At 38.5% G+C, this 23,414-nt stretch overlaps 1 long non-coding RNA gene across 1 annotated transcript in view; it reads left to right on the top strand.

Moving 5' to 3' along the window:
* LOC147340372 (uncharacterized) overlaps positions 1-23,115 on the top strand; it is a 48,507-nt gene extending 25,392 nt beyond the window's left edge. The window contains exons 3-4 of the long non-coding RNA XR_015159385.1: positions 15,598-15,652; positions 21,958-23,115. This is a non-coding gene — a long non-coding RNA (uncharacterized LOC147340372). The remainder of the gene's footprint in view (positions 1-15,597; positions 15,653-21,957) is intronic.
* Positions 23,116-23,414: the final 299 nt, after the last annotated feature.

Below are 23,414 nucleotides of genomic sequence, written 5' to 3'. Positions count from 1 at the left end.
GCTGCTGAATAACCACAAATCACAGAAGAAATCAAAATATGCATAGAAATGAATGAAAATGAAAACACAACAACCCAAAACCTGTGGGACACTGTAAAAGCAGTGATAAGGGGAAGCTTCATAGCAGTACAGGCATACCTCAAGAAACAAGAAAAAAATCAAATAAATAACCTAACTCTACACCTAAAGCAACTAGAAAAGGAAGAAATGAAGAACCCCAGGGTTAGTAGAAGAAAAGAAATCTTAAAAATTAGAGCAGAAATAAATGCAAAAGAAACAAAAGAGACCATAGCAAAAATCAAGAAAGCCAAAAGCTGATTCTTTGAGAGGATAAATAAAATTGACAGACCATTAGCCAGACTCATCAAGAAACAAAGGGAGAAGAATCAAATCAATAAAATTAGAAATGAAAATGGAGAGATCACAACAGACAACACAGAAATACAAAGGATCATAAGAGACAAGTATCAGCAATTATATGCCAATAAAATGGACAACTTGGAAAACATGGACAAATTCTTAGAAAAGTACAACTTTCCAAAACTGAACCAGCAAGAAATAAAAAATCTTAACAGACTCATCACAAGCACGGAAATTGAAACTGTAATCAGAAATCTTCCAGCAAACAAAAGCTCAGGTCCAGACGGCTTCACAGCTGAATTCGACCAAAAATTTAGAGAAGAACTAACACCTATCCTACTCAAACTCTTCCAGAAAATTGCAGAGGAAGGTAAACTTCCAAACTCATTCTATGAGGCCACCATTACCCTAATACTAAAACCTTGACAAAGATCCCACAAAAAAAGAAAACTACAGGCCAATATGATTGATGAACATAGATGCAAAAATCCTTAACAAAATTCTAGCAAAGAGAATCCAACAACATATTAAAAAGATCATACATCATGACCAAGTGGGCTTTATCCCAGGGATACAAGGATTCTTCTATATTCACAAATCAATCAATGTGATACACCACATTAACAAATTGAAAAATAAAAGCCATATGATTATCTCAGTAGATGCAGAGAAAGCCTTTGACAATATTCAATGTCCATTTATGATAAAACTCTCCAGAAAGCAGGAATAGAAGGAACATAACTCAACATAATATATATGACAAACCCTGAGCAAACATTATCCTCAATGGTGAAAAATTGAAAGCATTTCCCCTGAAGTGAGGAACAAGACAAGGGTGCCCACTTTCACCACTACTATTCAACATAGTTTTGGCCACAGCAATCAGAGCAGAAAAAGCAATAAAAGGAATCCAGATTGCAAAAGAAGAAGTAAAACCCTCACTGTTTGCAGACGACATTATCCTCTATATCAGTTCACTTCAGTCGCTCAGTCGTGTCTTACTCTTTGTGACCCCATGAATCGCAGCACGCCAGGCCTCCCTGTCCATCACCAACTCCCAGAGTTCACTCAGACTCATGTCCATCGAGTCAGTGATGCCATCTCATCCTCTGTTGTCCCCTTCTCCTCCTGCCCCCAATCCCTCCCAGCGTCAGAGTCTTTTCCAATAGAGGACCCTAAAGACTCCACCAGAAAATTACTAGAGCTAATCAATGAATATACTAAAGGTGCAGGATATAAAATCAACACACAGAAATCCCTTGCATTCCTATACACTAACAATGAGAAAACAGAAAGAGAAATTAAGGAAACAATTCCATTCACCATTGCAACGAAAAGAATAAAATACTTAGGAATACATCTAACTAAAAAACATAAGACCAATATATAGAAAACTATAAAACACTGGTGAAAGGAATCAAAGAGGACACTAATGGATGGAGAAATATACCATGTTCATGGATAAGAAGAATCAATATATTGAAAATGAGTATAACTACCCAAAGCAATCTATATATTCAGTGTAATCCCTATCAAGCTACCAACGGTATTTTTCAGAGAGCTAGAACAAATAATTTCACAATTTGTATGGAAATACAAAAAACCTTGAATAGCCAAAGCAATCTTGAGAAAGAAGAATGGAAATGGAGGAATCAACCTGCCTGACTTCAGGCTCTACTACAAAGCCACAGTCATCAAGACAGTATGGTACTGGCACAAAGACAGAAATATAGATGAATGGAACAAAATAGAAAGCCCAGAGATAAATCCACGCACCAAGGGACACCTTATCTTTGACAAAGGAGGCAAGAATATAGAGAGGAGAAAAGACAATCTCTTTAACAAGTGGTGCTGGGAAAACTGGTCAACCACTTGTAAAAGAAAGAAAGTAGAACACTTTCTAACACCCTACACAAAAATAAACTCAAAATGGATTAAAGATCTAAATGTAAGACCAAAAACTATAAAACTTCTAGAGGAGAACATAGGCAAAACCCTCTCCTACATAAACCACAGCAGGATCCTCTATGACCCACCTCCCAGAATATTGGAAATAAAAGCAAAAATAAACAAATGGGACCTAATTAAAATTAAAAGCTTCTGCACAACAAAGGAAACTATAAGCAAGGTGAAAAGACAGCCTTCAGAATGGGAGAAAATAATAGCAAATGAAACAACTGACAAATAATTAATCTCAAAATTATACAAGCAACTCCTACAGCTCAATTCCATGAAAATAAATGACCGAATCAAAAAACGGGCCGAAGAACTAAACAGACATTTCTCCAAAGAAGACATACAGATGGCTAACAAACACATGAAAAGATGCTCAACATCACTCATTACCAGAGTAATGAAAATCAAAACCACAATGAGGTACCATTTCATGCCAATCAGAATGGCTGCTATCCAAAAGTCTACAAGCAATAAATGCTGGAGAGGGTGTGGAGAAAAGGGAACCCTCTTACACTGTTGGTGGGAATGCAAACTAGTATAGCCACTATGGAGAACAGTGTGGAGATTCCTTTAAAAACTGGAAATAGAACTGCCATATGACCCAGCAATCCCAGTGCTGGGCATACACACCGAGGAAACCAGAATTGAAAGAGACACGTGTACCCCCAATGTTCATTGCAGCACTGTTTATAATAGCCAGGACGTGGAAAGCCACCTAGATGTCCATCAGCAGATGAATGGATAAGAAAGCTGTGGTACATATACACAATGGAGTACTACTCAGCCATTAAAAAGAATGCATTTGAATCAGTTCTAATGAGGTGGATGAAACTGGAGCCTATTATACAGAGTGAAGTAAGCCAGAAAGAAAAACACCAATACAGTATACTAATGCATATATATGGAATTTAAAAAGATGGTGATGATAACCCTAAAGAAGCTGAAGTTGAATGGTTCTATGAGTACCTACAAGACCTTTTAGAACTAACACCCCCAAAAGATGTCCTTTTCATTATAGGGGACTGGAATGCAAAAGTAGGAAGTCAAGAAACACCTGAAGTAACAGGCAAATTTGGCCTTGGAATACGGAGTGAAGCAGGGCAAAGACTAATAGAGTTTTGCCAAGAAAATGCACTGGTCATAACAAACACCCTCTTCCAACAACACAAGAAAAGACTCTATACATGGACATCACCAGATGGTCAACACCGAAATCAGGTTGATTATATTCTTTGCAGCCGAAGATGGAGAAACTCTATACAGTCAGCAAAAACAAGACCAGGAGCTGACTGTGGCTCAGACCATGAACTCCTTATTGCCAAATTCAGACTTAAATTGAAGAAAGTAGGGAAAACCACTAGACCATTCAGGTATGACCTAAATCAAATCCCTTATGATTACACAGTGGAAGTGAGAAATAAATTTAAGGGCCTAGATCTGATAGATAGAGTGCCTGATGAGCTATGGAATGAGGTTCGTGACATTGTACATGAGACAGGGATCAAGACCATCCCCATGGAAAAGAAATGCACAAAAGCAAAATGGCTGTCTGGGGAGGACTTACAAATAGCTGTGAAAAGAAGAGAAGTGAAAAGCAAAGGAGAAAAGGAAAGATATAAACATCTGAATGCAGAGTTTCAAAGAATAAAAAGAAGAGATAAGAAAGCCTTCTTCAGCGATCAATGCAAAGAAATAGAGGAAAACAACAGAATGGGAAAGACTAGAGATCTATTCAAGAAAATCAGAGATACCAAAGGAACATTTCATGCAAAGATGGGATCGATAAAGGACAGAAATGGTATGGACCTAACAGAAGCAGAAGATATTAAGAAGAGATGGCAAGAATACACAGAAGAACTGTACAAAAAAGATCTTCAAGACCCAGATAATCATGATGGTGTGATCACTGACCTAGAGCTAGACATCCTGGAATGTGAAGTTAAGTGGGCCTTAGAAAGCATCGCTACGAACAAAGCTAGTGGAGGTGATAGAATTCCAGTTGAGGTATTCCAAATCCTGAAATATGATTCTGTGAAAGTGCTGCACTCAATATGCCAGAAAATTTGGAAAACTCAGCAGTGGCCACAGGAATGGAAAAGGTCAGTTTCCATTCCAATCCCAAAGAAAGGCAATGCCAAAGAATGCTCAAACTACCGCACAGTTGCATTCATCTCACACGCTAGTAAAGTCATGCTCAAAATTCTCCAAGCCAGGCTTCAGAAATATGTAAACAGTGAACTTCCAGATCTTCAAGCTGGTTTTAGAAAAGGCAGAGGAACCAGAGATCAAATTGCCAACATCCGCTGGATCATGGAAAAAGCAAGAGAGTTTCAGAAAAACATCTATTTCTGCTTTATTGACTATGCCAAAGTCTTTGACTATGTGGATCACAATAAACTGTGGGAAATTCTGAAAGAGAATGGAATAGCAGACCACCTGATCTGCCTCTTGAGAAATCTGTATGCAGGTCAGGAAGCAACAGTTAGAACTGGACATGGAACAACAGACTGGTTCAAAATAGGAAAAGGAGTACGTCAAGGCTGTACATTGTCACCCTGTTTATTTAACTTATATGCAGAGTACATCATGAGAAATGCTGGACTGGAAGAAACACAAGCTGGAATCAAGATTGCTGGGAGAAATATCAATAACCTCAGATATGCAGATGACACCACCCTTATGGCAGAAAGTGAAGAGGAACTAAAAAGCCTCTTGATGAAGGTGAAAGTGGAGAGTGAAAAAGTTGGCTTAAAGCTCAACATTCAGAAAACGAAGGTCATGGCATCCGGTCCCACCACTTCATGGCAAATAGATGGGGAAACAGTGGAAACAGTGTCAGACTTTATTTTTCTGGGCTCCAAAATCACTCCAGATGGTGACTGCAGCCTTGAAATTAAAAGACGCTTACTCCTTGGAAGGAAAGTTATGACCAACCTAGATAGCATATTCAAAAGCAGAGACATTACTTTGCCAACAAAGGTTCATCTAGTCAAGGCTATGGTTTTTCCTGTGGTCATGTATGGATGTGAGAGTTGGACTCTGAAGAAGGCTGAGCGCCGAAGAATTGATGCTTTTGAACTGTGGTATTGGAGAAGACTCTTGAGAGTCCCTTGGACTGCAAGGACATCCAACCAGTCCATTCTGAAGGAGATCAGCCTTGGGATTTCTTTGGAAGGACTGATGTTAAAGCTGAAACTCCAGTACTTTGGCCACCTCATGCGAAGAGTTGACTCATTGGAAAAGACTCTGATCCTGGGAGGGATTGGGGGCAGGAGGAGAAGGGGACAACAGAGGATGAGATGGCTGGATGGCATCACTGACTCAATGGACATGAGTCTGAGTGAACTCCAGGAGTTGATTATGGACAGGGAGGCCTGGCGTGCTGTGGTTCATGGGGTCGCAAAAAGTCGGACACGACTGTGCGACTGATTTGATCTGATCTGATCTGATAACCCTGTATGTGAGACAGCAAAAGAGACACAGATGTATAGAACAGTCTTTTGGAGTCTTTGGGTGAGGGCGAGGTGGGATGATTTGGGAGAATGGCATTGAAACATGTATAATATCATATGTGAAACAAATTGCCAATCCAGGTTCGATGCATGATACAGGATGCTCGGGGCTGGTGCACTGGAAATGACCCAGAGAGATGGTATGGGGAGGGACGTGGGAGGTGGGTTCAGGATGGGGAACACATGTACACCCGTGGCAGATTCATGTCAGTGTATGGCAAAATGAATACAATATTGTAAAGTAATTAGCCTCCAATTAAAATAAATAAATTTATACTAACGCATATATATGGATTTTAGAAAGATGGTAACAATAACCCTGTATACGAGACAGCAAAAGAGACACTGATGTATAGAACAGTCTTTTGGACTCTGTGGGAGAGGGAGAGGGTGGGATGATTTGGGAGAATGGCATTGAAACATGCATAATATCATATATGAAACGAGTCGCCAGTCCAGGTTCGATGCATGATACTGGATGCTTGGGGCTGGTGCACTGGGACGACCCAGAGGGATGGTATGAGGAGGGAGGAGGGAGGAGGGTTCAGGATGGGGAACACATGTATACCTGTGGCAGATCCATTTCGATATATGGCAAAACCAATACAATATTGTGAAGTTTAAAAATAAAAAATAAAATAAATTAAAAAAATAAAATGAATAAATAAAAAATAAAAACAAAAAATATAAAAATAAAAATTAAAGGAATAAGAAAGAGCAATGTTAGAACAATATGAAAAAGAATAAAAAGAAAAAATATATAGAGAATGATAGTAAAGGTGATTTCCTCATAATTCCTCCGTTGTTCTCTTCCCAAAATGTGCTCCAGACAATCTGCCTACTCAGGAAGACCTCCAACATTTCTAGGAAGGTCTCTGGACCTGCTGTGGGTACTGTGGGGTCAGTGCAAACTCAGATCTTTCCTTAGTCCAGCTTGTACTCGCTTCCAAGGTGCACAATCGCCCCTAAAGTCCACAGTCTCAGCTAATTGCAGTGATATAATCTGCACTGTAGGATTATGGGAGGATTGTAGGCTGTAGGAGCTAATTCTCTTCCTCTTCTTTGGTCACACAGTCCCTAGTGCTCCACTTGGTTTTGGGTCTGCCTTTGTAGGCTGCCCTCCAGTGTTTGTTCTCTACCCAAACAAGAGGAGGCAAAGGCCAAGGCTTATTAGGGCTCACTTTCTCAGTTGGGCTGGGGAGAGGGGGGTGTTTGGAAGCCACAACTGAGATGTACTAAGGAGTGCCTGAGGCTGTGGAGACCAGAAGGATGTTGTTACAGTCTGAGGCAGTTTATGTGTTCTCCCATAGGATTTGGGCTCGCGTTGTATATTCCTAGGGAAAATCAAGCTACTTAGACTCCCAGGAAGGTGTGGGCAGTAATCTGTGCCTGCTCACAGCTTGGTGGCAACTGCCACCTCTGGGGTTGGGACCGTAGCAGCAGCATTTTGTTGCTGCTTTAGGCCCTCTCCCTGGTTTTGGCAGTGGCTTATGTTCCCCTCTCTGGTATCATAAACTTTAGACATGCCATGTCTGCCAACTTTGATGGCCACCCACTGGGCAGCACAGCCACTGTCTGTGAGTACATGGAGTTAGAGTGTCCTGGCGACAAGAATCTCTTGTCTTTCTGGCAGGCCCAGGCTTTACCCTAGACTCCCTCAGCTGTGTCGTACTAGCCCGCTCAGAATATCTTCAGGGCAGTCAACCCCTGTCTTCTCCTTGGGGTCTGACCCACGGAACCTGAGCCTCAGTACCCATCCCCCACTCTCCTTGGTGGGTGCAGGAGTACTGTTCGCTTCTCGTCTGGGAAGTGCTGTTCAGCAATGATCTCTCTGGTAAATTCTTTCCGTTTTGCCTTCCAAGCATCTGTTGCTGCATTCACCTCTGAGGTTCCAAAGCTCCTCAATGATTCCACATGTGAGGGGTTTCTGAGTGTGTAGAAAGTTTTCCTCCTTCAGGACTCCCTCCCCAGGGCACAGGTCCCTGTCCTGAAATCCTTTACCTCTTTTTTATCTTTGTCTTTTCCCCTACCTTGTTCTAAGGAGATTTGTTTGCCTTTTGGAAGTCTGAGGTCTTCTGCCAACATTCAGAAGTTGTTCTGTAGGAGTTGTTCCATATGCACATAAATTTTTGATATATTTGTGTGGAGAGAGGTGGTCTCCCCATCTTTTTCCTCCACCATCTTGGAAGTTCTCCCTACCACTTTACTTTTAACCTCTGTGTCTCTATATTTAAAGTGGGTTTCTTGTAGACAGTATATAGTTGGGTATTCTTTTTTATTGCCTGTCCTTTTATTGGTATATTTAGACCATTGATATTTAAAATGATTTTTATATAGTCATATTAATATCTACCAGTGCTACTATTTTCAAAACTGGGTCTTTATTTTATTATTGTTTTTGAGAATGAATATGCTTTTAATAATGTCATCTCCTTACTGCACAGATACTAGCTACATTTCCTTGACTTTGCTTGCCCATAAATTTGAAAACTAAATCTGCTCAGGATAGTATAAAAATGACCAGGAGAAAACACCAAGGAGAAACAGCTAAAAATCTCTTAGCCTAACTTAATCCTCATAGGAACATTATGAGCTATTTTCTGACACAGGTGTAGCAAACAAAGCAGTTGACAAGCAATTAATCTCAAAAATATACAAGCAGCTCATGCAGCTCAATTTCAGAAAAATAAACGACCCAATCAAAAAATGGACCAAAGATTTAAACAGACATTTCTTCAAAGAAAACATATAGATGGCTAACAAACACATGAAAAGATGCTCAACATCACTCATTATCAGAGTAATGAAAATCAAAACCACAATGAGGTACCATCTCACACCAGTCAGAATGGCTGCTATCCTAAAGTCTACAAGCTGGAGAGGGTGTGGAGAAAAGGGAATCCTCTTAACTGTTGGTGGGAATGCAAACTAGTACAGCCACTATGGAGAACAGTGTAGAGATTCCTTTAAAAACTGGAAATAGAACTGCCATATGACCCAGTAATCCCACTGCTGGGCATACACACTGAGGAAACCAGAATTGAAAGAGACATGTGTACCCCAATGTTCATCGCAGCACTGTTTATAATAGCCAGGACATGGAAGCAACCTAGATGTCCATCAACAATGAATGGATAATAAAGCTGTGGTACATATACACAATGGAATATTACTCAGCCATTAAAAAGAATACATTTGAATCAGTTCTAATGAGGTGGATGAAACTGGAGCCTATTATACAGAGTGAAGTAAGCCAGAAAGAAAAATACCAATACAGTATATTGATGCATATATATGGAACTTAGAAAGATGGTAATGATAACCCTATATGCAAGACAGCAAAAGAGACACAGATGTATAGAACAGTCTTTTTGACTCTGTGGGAGAAGGCAAGGTGGGATGATTTGAGAGAATAACATTGAAACATGTATATTATCATATGTGAAAGAGATCACCAGTCTAGGTTCGATGCATGAGACAGGGTGCTCAGAGCTGGTGCACTGGGATGACCCAGAGGGATGGGATAGGGAGGGAGGTGGGAGAGGGGTTCAGGATGGGGAACACATGTACACCCATGGATGATTCATGTCAAAGTATGGCAAAACCACTACAATGTTGTAAAGTAATTAGCCTCCAAGTAAAATATAAATTAAAAATTATATATTAGCTCAAATCCAAAAAATGAAAAGAAAACCCTTAAGACAGTATCAGAAATTTACTAGAGCTAATCAGTGAGTTTAGCAAAGTTGCAGGATACAAAATCAATATACAGAGATCACTTGGATTCTTATATACTAACAATGGAAAATCAGAAAGAGAAATTAAGAATCAATCCCATTCACCATTGGAACAAAAAAGGATAAAATATCTTGGAGTAAACTTACCTAACGAGACAAAAGAGCTGTATACAGAAAACTATAAGAAAGAAATCAAAGATGATATAAACAGTGGAGAGATAGTCCATGTTCCTGAGTAGGAAGAATCAATATTCTGAAAATGACTATACTACCAAACGCAATCTACAGATTCAATGTGATCCCTATCAAATTACCAATGGTTTTTTTCACAGAAGTAGAACAAAGAATTTCACAATTCATATGGAAACAGAAAAGACTCCAAATAGCCAAAGCAGTCTTGAGAAAGAAGAATGGAGCTGAAGGAATTAACTTCAGGAATTTCCTGACTTCACATTATACTACAAAGCTACGGTCATCAAGACAGTATGGTACTGTCACAGAAACCGAAATATAGACCAATGGAACGAGATAGAAAGCCCAGAAATAAACCCATGCACCTATGGGTACCTTATTTTTGACAAAGGAGGCAAGAATATACAATGGGGCAAAGACAGCCTCTTCAATAAATCGTGCTGGGAAAGCTGGACAGCTACATGTAAAAGAATGAAATTAGAACACTTCCTAATACCATACACAAAGATAAACTCAAAATGGATTAAAGCCCTAAATGTAAGACCAGAAACTATAAAACTCTTAGAACACATAGGCAGAACACTTGATGACATAAATCAAAGCAAGATCCTCTATGACCCACCTCCTAGAATAATGGAAATAAAAACTAAAGTAAACAAGTGGGACCTTATTAAACCTAAAAGCTTTTGCACAGCAAAGGAAAGTATAAGCATGGTGAAAAGACAACCCTTAGAATGGGAGAAAATAGCAAATGAAACAACTGACAAAGGATTAATTTCCAAAATATACAAGCAGCTCATAGAAGCCAATACCAGAAAAAAGAAATAACCCAATAAAAATGTGGGGAAAAGACCTAAACAGACATTTCTCCAAAGAAAACATTGCTAAGAAACACATGAAAAGACTCTCAAAATTGCTCATTTTTAGAGAAATGCAAATCAAAACTACAATGAGATATCACCTCACAAAGTAAGAATGGCCATCATCAAGTCTACATAATAAATGCTAGAGAGGGTATGAAGAAAAGGAAACCCTCTTTCACTGTTGGTGGGAATGTAAACCAATGCAACCATTATGGAAGACTGTATGGAGATTCCTCAAAAGGCTAGGAATAAAACCACCATATGACTCAGCAATCCCACTCCTAGGTACATAGCCTGAGGAAACCAAAGTTGAAAGAAAACACATGTATCCCATTGTTCATTGCAGCACTGTTTACACTGGGTAGAACTTGGAAGCAACCTAGATGTCAATTGACAGATGAATGGATAAAGAAGTTGTGGTACATATCCACAATGGAATATTACTTGGCCATAAAAAGGAATGCATTTGAGTCAGTTCTAATGAGGTGGATGAAACTAGAGCTTATTGTACAAAGTAAAGTAAGTCAGAAAAAGAAAGATGAGTATCATATACTAACACATATATCTGGAATTCAGAAAGATGGTACTGAAGAATTTATTTGCAGGGCAGCAGTGGAAAAAAACACATAGAGAACAGACTTATCGGCATGGGGAGAGGTGGGGAAAGGGTGAGGTATATGGAGAGAATAACATGGAAACTTACATTACCATATGTAAAATAGACAGCCAAGGGGAATTTGCTGTATGTCTCAGGAAATTCAAAAAGGGGGGCTCTGTATCAACCTAGAAGGGTGAGATGGGGAGGTGGATAGGAGGAAGATTCAAGAGGGAGGGGATATATGCATACCTATGGCTGATTCATGCTGAGGTTTGACAGAAAACAACAAAATTCTGTAAAGCAATTAACCTTCAATTCATAAATAAATTTATAAATTGCATTTGTTAATATTATAATAAGGTATCAGATGAGTCCTTAAGTATGAAGAGAAAAAAAGCTTGGGTTGTAAACTGGATATTTTAGATAATATATTGTAGCAATTCTGGATTTGGTTTTAACTTTATGAGTTTGTTTTTTTCTTTTTTTTTCTAGAGAGTTACCTAACTTTAGCATTGTAATTTCTTACTCCATGGTAAGCAGCCAATGAGATTTCTGTTCATTTTTTTTATTTTAATTTTTTATTCTGACTTCCTATTTTTCCTTGTGTCTACATAGCTTAGTGATCGGGCAATGATTTGGGAAGAGGTTGTTCTCAAATATCTTGAGCCTGTAAGGCTCCCACCCTCAGCTGATCTGGGAAGCACAATCAACATTTCAGTCAGTTCTCGTCTACTTTTAGTTTTACTTTTTCTTTGCTTCTCTTGGATCTCTTTCATAAGTATGCATATTTTCCCAGTCAGTCAGAGATATGTAGAACTCTAGTATGGTGCTTTCATTTTTAAACTCTCCCCATCAAATTCTTGCATGGTTCACTGCTTGTCCCACTGGAACCTCAAACGTGGGCTACCAAATGAACAGATTTTACCATTTGTTTCCTAATGAGTTTATAAGTATTAGCTAACAGTCTTTCACTATCTGACCCAAATGGAATTTACTTCCTCTCAGAGTTAAGCTGCTAATTTTGGGGGCCAGCCCATAGTTTGGTAAAACTATTCTTCTCACCTTCATAGCTGAAGGGGAATGAAGGGGGTGCTTGATGGGAACAGCCTCATGCAAGGCCACAGACTCTTATTCCTGCACACATCTCTAGTAGTTTTGCAAGGCTGGCTGTGCTTCAGTAAGTTCTTTGGCTTCATTGGACTTTCATAGACATAAAATGGTTGCTTGTTTTGTATTGATTTCAGCCTATCAATAGTGATGTTCTTGGGTACAAATGCCTAGAGGCAGTCATCTGGACCTCTGATAATTGTGGGACACCCCCAAAGAAATTTCCCCAACCATAGCTAATGTTGTGGCTGAACTGACCCTTATGATTTTTATTATTAATGATATGATGTGATAACATGACACCTCAGCAACAACCATCAAGGAACTTTGAAAAATACAAGGTTTATTATTTACAAGTCCTGGAGAGTACATGGCATACCCAGGGCCTCACAGGGAGGTCATTGGGAGAGACAGAGAGAGAGAAAGCCTGAACCTGAAGTTGTGCCTTTATTTGGGGTTGAGTTTGAGGCATCTAGGGTTTTGTATGTTCGCTCTTTATGGGTGAACTTAGGAGAACAGGAATTAAAGTGTGGGAAGGGAAGCAGGATCACTCAAATGGTCAGTAATCTAGGTCAACCAGGGCTTTCTAAAATGGGTGGGGCAGCCTGGCTCCTTCTCTAGTTGTGTGTTGGGCAATGTGCTTGTTGGAGATGGATGTTGGAAATAGATGCTGTAGCAATCAAAAGCTTAATGTCAGGCACTTACATTATGATCAGCAAAGCTAATTGTCTGGCACTTACTATGCTGCTTTTGACAACTTTTTCCAGCTTTATACTTGAATTTCACAGAGAGAATTAGCCAAACCTTCCAGCTATCATAACCAGAGTTTTCACTCTATCAGGTAGAATTCTTTTCATTTTCTCATAACCAAACCTAAAAACTTTGCCACATTCACTCTTCTATCAGTTGGTTATTGCTGTATAATAAATAACCCCTATACTTAGTGGCTTAAAATGACACCCATTTATTTAGCTCTTCTTACTCTGGTTGAGCAATTAAGGCTTAGCTCAAATAATCTAGTCTCCATTGGACCCATTCATATTCCTGTGGTGAACTGTCAGATAAACCAGGGAATGGATTTTTTAAGATGGCTCCAGATGCCATGAGTTGTCTATTTCTGCTACTTGTGGTCTCTCATCCTTCAATCAACTGGCCCAGGATCATTCACGTGGAAACTGAGCAGGGCTCCAAGAGTGAAAGCTGAAGTACACAAGAATTGCTGACCCATGCCTCCACAGGAGACATTCACACACTCAAAGGCAGGTCTAGCTCGGACTCTTGTGGGGGTCACTGCTCCTTTCCCTGGGTCCTGGTGTGCATGAGGTTTTATTTGCACCCTCCAAGCATCTCTGGCAGGTATGAGGTTTGATTCTAAATGCAATTGTGCCCCTCCTACCATCTTGTTGGAGCTTCTCCTTTGCCTTTAGACATGGGATATCTGTTTTTGGTGGGATCCAACATTTTCCTATTGATGGTTGTTCAGCAGCTAGTTGAGATTTTGGTGTCCTTGCCAGAGAACATGAGCGCACATCCTTCTATTCCACCATCTTGTATCACCTCCACTTCTTACAGAGATGGGAATACGAGACCACCATACCTGCCTCCTGTGAAACCTTTATGCAGGTCAAGAAGCAACAGTGAGAACTAGACATGGAACAATGGACTAGTTCAAACTTGGGAAAAAAGTACATCAAGTCTGTATATTGTCACCCTGCTTATTTAACTTATATCCAGAGTACATCATGCAAAATGCTGGGCTGGATGAAGCACAAGCTGGAATTAAGATTGCTGGGAGAAATATCAATAACCTCAGATATGCAGATGACATCACCCTTATGGCAGAAAGTGAAGAGGAACTAAAGAGACTCTTGATGAAAGTGAAAGAGGAACTAAAGAGCCTCTTGATGAAAGTGAAAGAAGAGAGTTAAAAAGTTGGCATAAAACTTAATATTCAAAAAATGAAGATCATGGCATCTGGTCCCATCACCTCATGGCAGATAGATGGGGAAACAATGGAAACAGTGACAGACTTTATTTTCTTGGGCTCCAGAAATCACTGCAGATGGTGACTGCAGTCATGAAATTAAACAACACTTGCTCCTTGGAAGAAAAGCTATGACCAACCTAGATAGCATATTAAAAAGCAGAGACAGTACTTTGCTGAGAAAGGTCCATATAGTCAAAGCTATGGATTTTCTAGTAGTCATGTATGGATGTGACAGTTGGACCCTAAAGAAAGCTGTGCACCAAAGAATTGATGCTTTTGAACTGTGGTGTTGGCGAAGACTCTTGAGAGTCCCTTGGATTGCAAGGAGATCAAAGCAGTCAACCCTAAAGGAAATCAACCCTGAATATTCATTGGAAGGACTGATGCTGAAGCTGAAGCTCCAATACTTTGGCCACCTGATGTGAAGAGCTGACTCATTAGAAAAGACCCTGATGCTGGAAAAGATTGAAAGCAAGAGGAGAAGGGGACAACAGAGGATGAGATGGTTGCATGACATCACCAGCTCAATGGACAGGAGTATGAGCAGGCTTTGGGAGATGGTGAAGGATAGGAGGCCTGGAATGCTGTAGTCCATGGGGTTGCAAAGAGTTGGACACGACTGAGTGACTGAACAACAATACTCAGAATTGGCACAATACCATTTACTCAGCACTTTATTAGTCAAACCAAGCTACAAGACCAGCCCCGATTCAAGTACGGAGAAAAAGACTACACCTCTTGATGTGAGGAGCTTCAAAGTCGTGTTGGAAAGGGATGTAACCCTTTCTGGAAGAGGGTGGGGTAAAGAATTCCATTTTGAAATAGATTACAACATCCATCCTTGTACTTGAAAGGAATTCAAGTACAGTAGAAGAGATTTCCTTTCTCCCACCTAAGACAATTCCCTCCACTTGTGCTCTGTATGCTTACTTCTTCCATCTTTTAACTCTCTAGAGGGAAGGTATCATTCTTAGTTGTCTTTCCTTCCATTCCCAGTATGAAATGGATCAGTGAGGCAAAAAAAAAAAATGATGATTTTATGTATGGTATTTCTATGAGAGATCATGATAATGCATGTGTTTGTCCTTTATGTGTGAATTTCCAGTTACTCTCTTGTTCATTTGTAAGTATGAAAATGATGTCCTTGCCAAAAATGGATGTTTTGTGTTACTCGATATTTTCCTTCAATTCAAGAATAGTCAAGGGTAGTATTGATAAACAAGTATGCTCCCTAGGTCCTGATTACATTGTTTCTCTAATAATTATTATTGGCCCCATTTTACAGATGAAGAAGAAGAAAATGAGGCTCAGCAAGGCACTGCTCCAAGGTTAAGAAATGGGTAAGTACATATTTGAATCCATATATGCTCTTCCAGATTTGTGTTTTCTTCATCACACATTTCAAGTGATATACTGAGAGTTCTGAGAAAAACTATCACAGCTGAAGTCCATTTTGAGGGATGGAGGTAAACAAATAGAAATGAAGACTTTGTCACATTCCTGTTCATGTTCTAGGCTTCATTTGCTGCTTATCACATACAGCTAGTAAAAGCTTGAAATTTCACTGACTGGAGCTTGATCCAATAAAGATCACTGGAAGTAAAGTCTGTTAGAATGATTGATATATGTAGTCCAAAACATTATATGTTAGCTTTTTTCTGTTTCAGTCTGCCAGATTAATGAGTGGCAAAAGATAATTTTTATTTGTTTGACTAACTTTAGTAATATTATTTTAGTAGTATTTTTTAGTTATAAGAATAGAAAGTCATTAATATATTTAGAAATGAGGAAAAAGCAAAGCAATCATTCATAACATCTTCATATATTCCCATTCAATCATTTTTTCTGTTTATTTATAATGGTTGAATATTTTTATATTTTACATTTTAAGCAAATATGCAATATATAGTTTTTGTCTTGGATATTTTAGTTCATTTTTTATTAAAACATATTAATTTTTAAAGCAAAACATAAGCAGTGGAGATTTGGGGGGGGGAAGCATAAACAGTCCATATAGGTTTCCCCACAAAATTAAAATATGTACTAACCAGCATAACACTGGTTAAGTAATTCATTATTTATAAGCAATTTGATGGTATACTGAGGAAAACGAGAGTTAATGGAGAAATAAATCTCTTAGTCACAGTGCTTGGCAAATCATCTGTACACACGACTCCCAGATTGCTATTTCCCAATATACCATAAATAATGACTTAGTGACACTAGCAATAAAAATAAAATATCTAAGAATAATGTTAAAGAGATGTGGGTTGTACATGAAAACAAATATTAAATGGAGTAAGAATAAAAGATGATTTGAACAAACAAATATTTATTGTGCAACTAGATTTGAAGACTGTATTATACAGATTTAAATTATTTTAAGGACACAATAGATTTTCCAAAGGCAATCAAAAATAATTCAGCACCTATTCGCATTAAAAAAAAAAAAAAACACTGTGTACTTTAAAAGTATATTTGTAGAAGGCTACATTGAGGTGAGTTTTTTTTTTTTCTGTAAAAAGACACAAAATGATTTTATAACCACCACTGGAGGAAATTCCATTAAAATTAGGACCAAGACAAATATGCTCATTATCTCCACTACCTAATATTGCTTTAGAAATTCTCTCCACCATGAAAAGATATTAAAAAGAAATGAAACTTATAACTTTCAGGATAGAGAAAAAATAATCATTGCTCAAGGATGATAAGAGTGTGTTATTGGAAAACACATTAAAAACAACACAAAATGCCTTGGTACATATGTATTCTATAAAAGGCTAGAATAAACAGCAACTATTTAAACTATCAATAACTTTTATGTGTATCAGCAAGAACCACATACAAAACATAATAGAAAATGATGGCATTCACAGTAGTTAAAGAGAAGTGATAAAACTGAGAGTTTTGAAACAAGGTTTGAATGATAAACGGAGAGACAGTTTATCAGTTTTGCAGAGCTAAGGATGATGGAGGTGGTGACTGGGGTGATAGGAAAAGAATCACAGATTATAATCTCAGGTTCTAGCCAAGGATCCCTCATAGTCATCAGGCAGGGTTCCCATGTCTCATCTATGTGTCCTTTTGTATAATTCGTTATAATATAAAAATTCAACACTTTCACAACCCATTATGCCCTTCCAATCTTTACAAATGTCTGTGCCAAAGGCAAGGGGAAGAAACTAACACAACATTGTAAAGAAACTCTACTCCAATAAAAGTTAATTTTAAAAAGGGAAGGGAAAGGAAGAGAAAGACTTGCTAACACAGGAGGGGAGTTACAGGATAGGTGGGTGATCTAATAATAATGGTAGACAAAACCTTATTTCCAGAGCACAAGGGTTATAAATTTCACAATAATCCGAATCAAAATGTCAATGGTATTTTATTTGTAAAACTCAACATAGCCATATTAATATTCGCCTATTAGAAGAGTATTGAAAGAATGCATAATTTAAGAAGAGTAAAATCATTTTTAAAACCTTGGCATTCCAATGTCTGGATTTGCAGTAATTATTAAATAATTTGATAATGTTGCTTAAGTATTTTTGCCAACTGCTTTGAACTTTAAGTCCCATCTTTTAACTTCACCACAAAGGAGAGAGACAAAAATGACCACAAAACTTGCCTTTGTTGTAGAAATTAAATCTGTGGTCAAGGGGTTCAATGCTTAACATTGGCTAGGTAGAAGGAAAGGGAAGGATTTAAGTCATCCAACATTGATTGAGGACAATCTATGTGCCAGGTCCTGTGCTAAACACTTCATCATTAATTATCATAACATTTTGCTATTATTGCTAATTATATAAAAGGAGACCAAAGATTAGAAGGTAGTTGGAATTTGATTTCAAGTTTTTCTGGCTCCCCAGCCTGTGCTCCTTGCACCACCACCATGACTTATCTAAAGAGTTATTTCATTGAGTAGTTTTTTTGTTATGATATTTTTGGTGGTGTATAGAGGTTTGCAACTTAAATAAGGCCCTCCCCTCCTTAAAAACACTACATACCTGGATGGTGTTGACTATGTTGGTTTTTTGTTCTTCCACAGGATATAATGAATGATCTTGAGTTTTATAATACTGATCTGCATTCCAGTTACATTCCTAGCAGTTAATAGCTGTGTAAATAGCTGGACAAACTGTTTAAACAGTTGGAGCCTCAGTTCCGTCAGCATGCATAAAACTTCATGGAATTACTCAGTTCTGAGGATAGTCTGTTTTGCCATCACCCCATGCAGCCATTTTGATAAAATCTTCACCTTCACAAGGGATTCTGTGACATTTTGGGGTATGATATTGTCATCATAGTTGCCTTTATATACCTTAACTACTGGGTGTGTTTATCACCCAGCCTAGTGTAGAATACTGCTGCTGCTGCTACTAAGTCGCTTCAGTCGTGTCCGACTCTGTGCGACCCCATAGACGGCAGCCCACCAGGCTCCCCCGTCCCTGGGATTCTCCAGGCAAGAACACTGGGGTGGGTTGCCATTTCCTTCTCCAATGCATAAAAGTGAAAAGTGAAAGTCAAGTCGCTCAGTCATGTCCGACTTTTAGCGACCCCATGGACTGCAGCCTACCAGGCTCCTCTGTCCATGGGATTTTCCAGGCAAGAGTACTGGAGTGGGGTGCCATTGGAAAGAGACAAATCTGGCCCACGTCTAGCAACATCCCAATCAAAGCCTCAAGTAAAAATAACCAAGTTAAAAGTTTTCTGTTTGGTGGGTTAGTTAGTTTTCATAGAAGCGTTGGATACAAGTTTTGAAAAGAATTTTCTAATGGAATCATTATCTTGCAGAGGAAGAGATCCTTTTTGTATTTGATCAACTAGAATACACTGACAGGAAGTACATATTAGGTGCTGTGCTAGGTGTGGAGGTGCAGATATGAATTATATAGAAATCCTTCCATCAAAATGTTAAGAGTAGTCGGGGGAGAAACATAAACAGATTAACAAATCTTAACATTTTTGACGATCTACTCTGTGCCATGCAAATTAACATATCATTTATTATATATAATTATACATATATTTATAGCATATACATATTTTTTTCTCAATGGGGTTTTCTCAGTGTTGCTGAGAGGGTAAATAACTAAATAGTGAATGGTGGAACTGAGACTTACACTAAATATGTGGACACTAAAGGTGATCCTTTTTCCACTCATTATGGCAAGAATTATTTCATATGTAGTGGCAGGTATAATTTCCCAATGAGACAGTCATCCTGTTTCCAAAAGGACTCATGTCTGTAAAACTCCAGCCATACAGCAAGGCTTAGCTTCTCCATAAAGAACCAGGTTACTCTTAGTCAAAACACAGATAAGTAGTGTGTTTTATATTAGTGTCAACTTAAAGAAAAATGCACAATGTAGAAGTTGTGAGTTGAGTTTTATTCAGGGACCCTACTGAGGACTATAGCCCCAGAGACAGCTTCTCAGATAGCTCTGAGGAGCTGCTCTGAAGAAGTAGGGGAGGAGCCGGGATATATATGAATTTTTTTTGGCTGGAAAATGCCTGTAGTCAAGCATACATCTTGGTAGAAAATGACTTCTAATTACAAAGAACATACTTCAAGTTAACGCAGCTAATGCTTTTCTATGTATGAAAAGATGCAAGAATCTAGGATCATTGAAATTCTTCCTTACTTATGCATCTTAACTATGTGGGGCCCATATATCCAAAGCACAGAATATTTCATCCTTTTTTTCCCATCCTGTATTCTCCTAAGTGTACATTGTCAGTGGGCTACTGCAGTGGGTTGCAACTTAACCCTCTGCATAACGAGATGACGAGCAACACTCTTTGTTCTTTTTGTTTACAGTAGGAATGAGTGGAGAGCTTGGAAATTGAGAGCTACAATAGTGGGCCCTTCTGTAGAAGGGATTTTACCAAGTATAAAGAGCTGTAAACCTCCAGTTGCCTCTTTGTTTCTGCCATCTCAGTGGGGTCCAATGCTAAGAGAACAGTTGTTATTTTGTAAAGGGGCAATGAAAGGCCTGGCTTGGTGCCTTCAGCCACTTACAGCTGGCCCAATCTTTCATCTCCAGGGTTCCCCTGTGAGAGGTGCCAGGAAGTTTCTTTAGAGACATCAACAAATTTTAAGTAGAACCAAAAGAGCCATGGGACATCTTTTGGAGGCTAGAAATGAAAACATACTGCAGGTTGGAGTGAAGAGACCCAGAATTGAAAACTGACTTTAGCACTACCACTAGCTAACTAGCTGTGTGATACTGATTATAGAACAGTTCCTGACATTGTATTCACTCAATAAATACTCATTGATTATAGGTGTTTGTTTCCCCTACTTGATTATGAGATCCTTGAGGGCAAGGGCAAAATTCAGTTGGTCTTTGTAAATCTAGCATCCAGTTCACTAAGTTCTGTTAAGCTCCACTAAATTTTGAACTAGTTTTTTTTTTTTTTTTTTTTTTTTAGTAACATTGATAAGAAAATCATTCACCCAGAAAGGACACAGTTCAGAAGTTCTTATGGATGTAGGCACCACGTAGTTTACTCTTAAGTATAGGTATCAAGCAGATTATTCTTTTTAATCAGCTGTGAGTTTTTAAGAGCAAAGAAATGCCCATTATCTTTGGCATTCCACACTGAAGCTAATATTTATAGTACATGTAATGATTTACTTCAGCTTTTCTTTTATCTCAATCATTCAAGTGTCACTCTTAGTGGTTTTTGCTTTATCTGTGCGCAATCTGTACTTTTACTAAATGTTTTCATTTTTGAAATAAAAAAAATCTTTTAAAGTGAAATATAACTCTGAGATTAAAAATTAAGAACACAAAATAATGTTATGAAATATTTTAAAGTGAAATTAAGATTCAGTACAAGTAATAGTAAGCTAGTATGTGCATGCATGTGTATGCGTGCTCAGTCGTGTTCAACTCTTTGTGACCCTATGGAGTGTAGCCTGCCAGGTTTCTCTGCCCATGGGATTCTCCAGGCAAGAATACTGGAGTGGGTTGCCATTTCCTTCTCCAGGAGATCTTCCTGACCCAAGGACCAAATCTGCATCTCCTGCATTGGCAGGTGGATTCTTTACCACTGAGCCACCTGGGAAGCCCAAGCTAGTATGTACATTATACTAACTATATACCTTCTCTCTTTCAATAGTTATGATAGCTCTTCTAGAAAAATGTTCTTCCCATGACCACAATTGAGATTAAGAGCCAGGGAAGTTAGGCAATAGCCCAGTGTCACACAGCTAGGATAAGGGAGAATCTTAAGTCTAACTCAAGATTTTTAGATGCTAAGGCCTACATGGAGTGCACTGTCCCTAGCTTTATTACACTAAGTCCCCTACAGATGAATGAGTTCTGTTCTGAGAGCATACTCATAAGTCCAATTTGTTCACAAATCCAACAAAGTTAGCCTAAATACTCAATTAACACAATCAGCTATACAGTACTGTACTATAATGGGTTTATAATACTTTTCACACAAATAATATGTACATAAAAAACAAACACAAAAAATAAACATTTTTAATCTTATAGTACAGTGCCTTGAAAAGTACAATAGTAGTACAACAGCTGGCATACAGGGGCTGGCATCAAGTGAAGATTTTCTGTGGAGGAGGGAATTCTTTCCCTTTTTTCTCACTGATCCAGGCTTCCTTGGTTTTCAGGTCATCTCCTGTTTATACTTTCAGGAGCTCCTCATCCCACAGGCACTCCCCAGAGCCTGTGGCCCACTGTCGATACATTCAGCACTGAGGCCTGCTGGAACAGAGGAAGAAATGGATATTTTAAAGTCTTTCTGAGAACACAAAATAATTGTTATCTATACCTTCCTGAGAAGTATAAAGAAGTGAGCATCTGAGGAGGGCTCTTTGTGATCTAGTTTCTTGCAGTGAGAATACAAATCAGAGTTCTGAGAGAGAGATAGAAATTATCTTGCTTGTGTAAAGGACTAGGGGAGGAGATAGAGTCTAGAAGATCTAGAGGTTGCTATGGAGGGAGGGAATAGGGACACTGAGTTGCTGACCTGCAGGAAATGTAGGAGATAAGGAAGGGCACAAGACTCAGCTTATGGTGGGCCCACAGTAAATGTTCATAGATTTTAACTGGAAAGAGATGTGGTAAATTGTGGGGAACCATATAATCAGGAAATTGCCTTCTAAACTGAAGCTGTGACCAGAAATTTTGCCTTTGGGTTAACAAACGTCTTTCTTCTGTTTTTAGAAACTGAGTAGCCAGATCAAGGAAACTTGAAGCAGCAGTGATTTGAGATGAGATAAGCTTCAAGGAATAATGAATCTGAGCTCATAGCTGAAGCCAAGGGATAGAATATGCAGTAAGAGAAAGAGAAGAGGGAATTATGTTGTTTATTGGCACCCTTCCTCCACCATGTCAAATAATTTATGTATATTACTCCATGAAGTTTTCAGAACCAATCTGCAAGGCAGGTGTTCCCCCCACACGACAGATGAAGAAATAGGCTCAGAGTGATTGAATGTCTTGTTAAAGGTCACAGAGATTGAAAACGTCAGAGCCTTGGGGTGTTACCTCTAGTTGTTTGTGACTCAAAGAAAAGTTAATGAGAGCGCCTGGATTCTAGAGTAGGAATGTGGGTTTGATAAAATTTTCTCTATTTCCTTGGCAGAGAGCAGTCTGATTCCCTGGATCAGGCTCTAGAATAACCACAGGACTGACCCAGGATGTGTCTGGATTCCTTAGATTCACATAATTCTTAGGCTGTAGTTTTTGTTTTCAATTTTTATAGTTATAATGAATGCTACAATAAATTCCTTCATTACAAAGGTTTTATTAAAACCCCTTTGCCAGCAAAGTATCTAATATAATTCAGTTTATGTGTCAGTTTATATGTGTGTGTGTGTGTCTGCTTATGTGTATACATCCTAGTTATTCTATTTGAACATATCTGGATACATCAGAGATGCTTAGTGAATACTTACACATTTATTTATTTAAAAAATAAAATTTATTTCCAAATCCTTAAGTGAATAAATGACTTACAGAAAATAAGAACAATTTCAGAAATGAGGAAAAATTCTTAATTCTTTGCTACTTTAGGCAGCCTCCAGTATACAACATTGTAATTAAAATGTAGGCCACAAAGTTA

This window comes from Bos grunniens, chromosome X, assembly GCF_055505025.1.
Source record: "Bos grunniens cultivar Pamir isolate PY7600 chromosome X, Bosgru_T2T1.0, whole genome shotgun sequence".
Taxonomy (NCBI): Eukaryota; Metazoa; Chordata; class Mammalia; order Artiodactyla; family Bovidae; genus Bos; species Bos grunniens.
The sequence above is the reverse complement of the archived record's forward strand: the minus strand, read 5'-3'. Positions and strand labels throughout refer to the sequence as shown.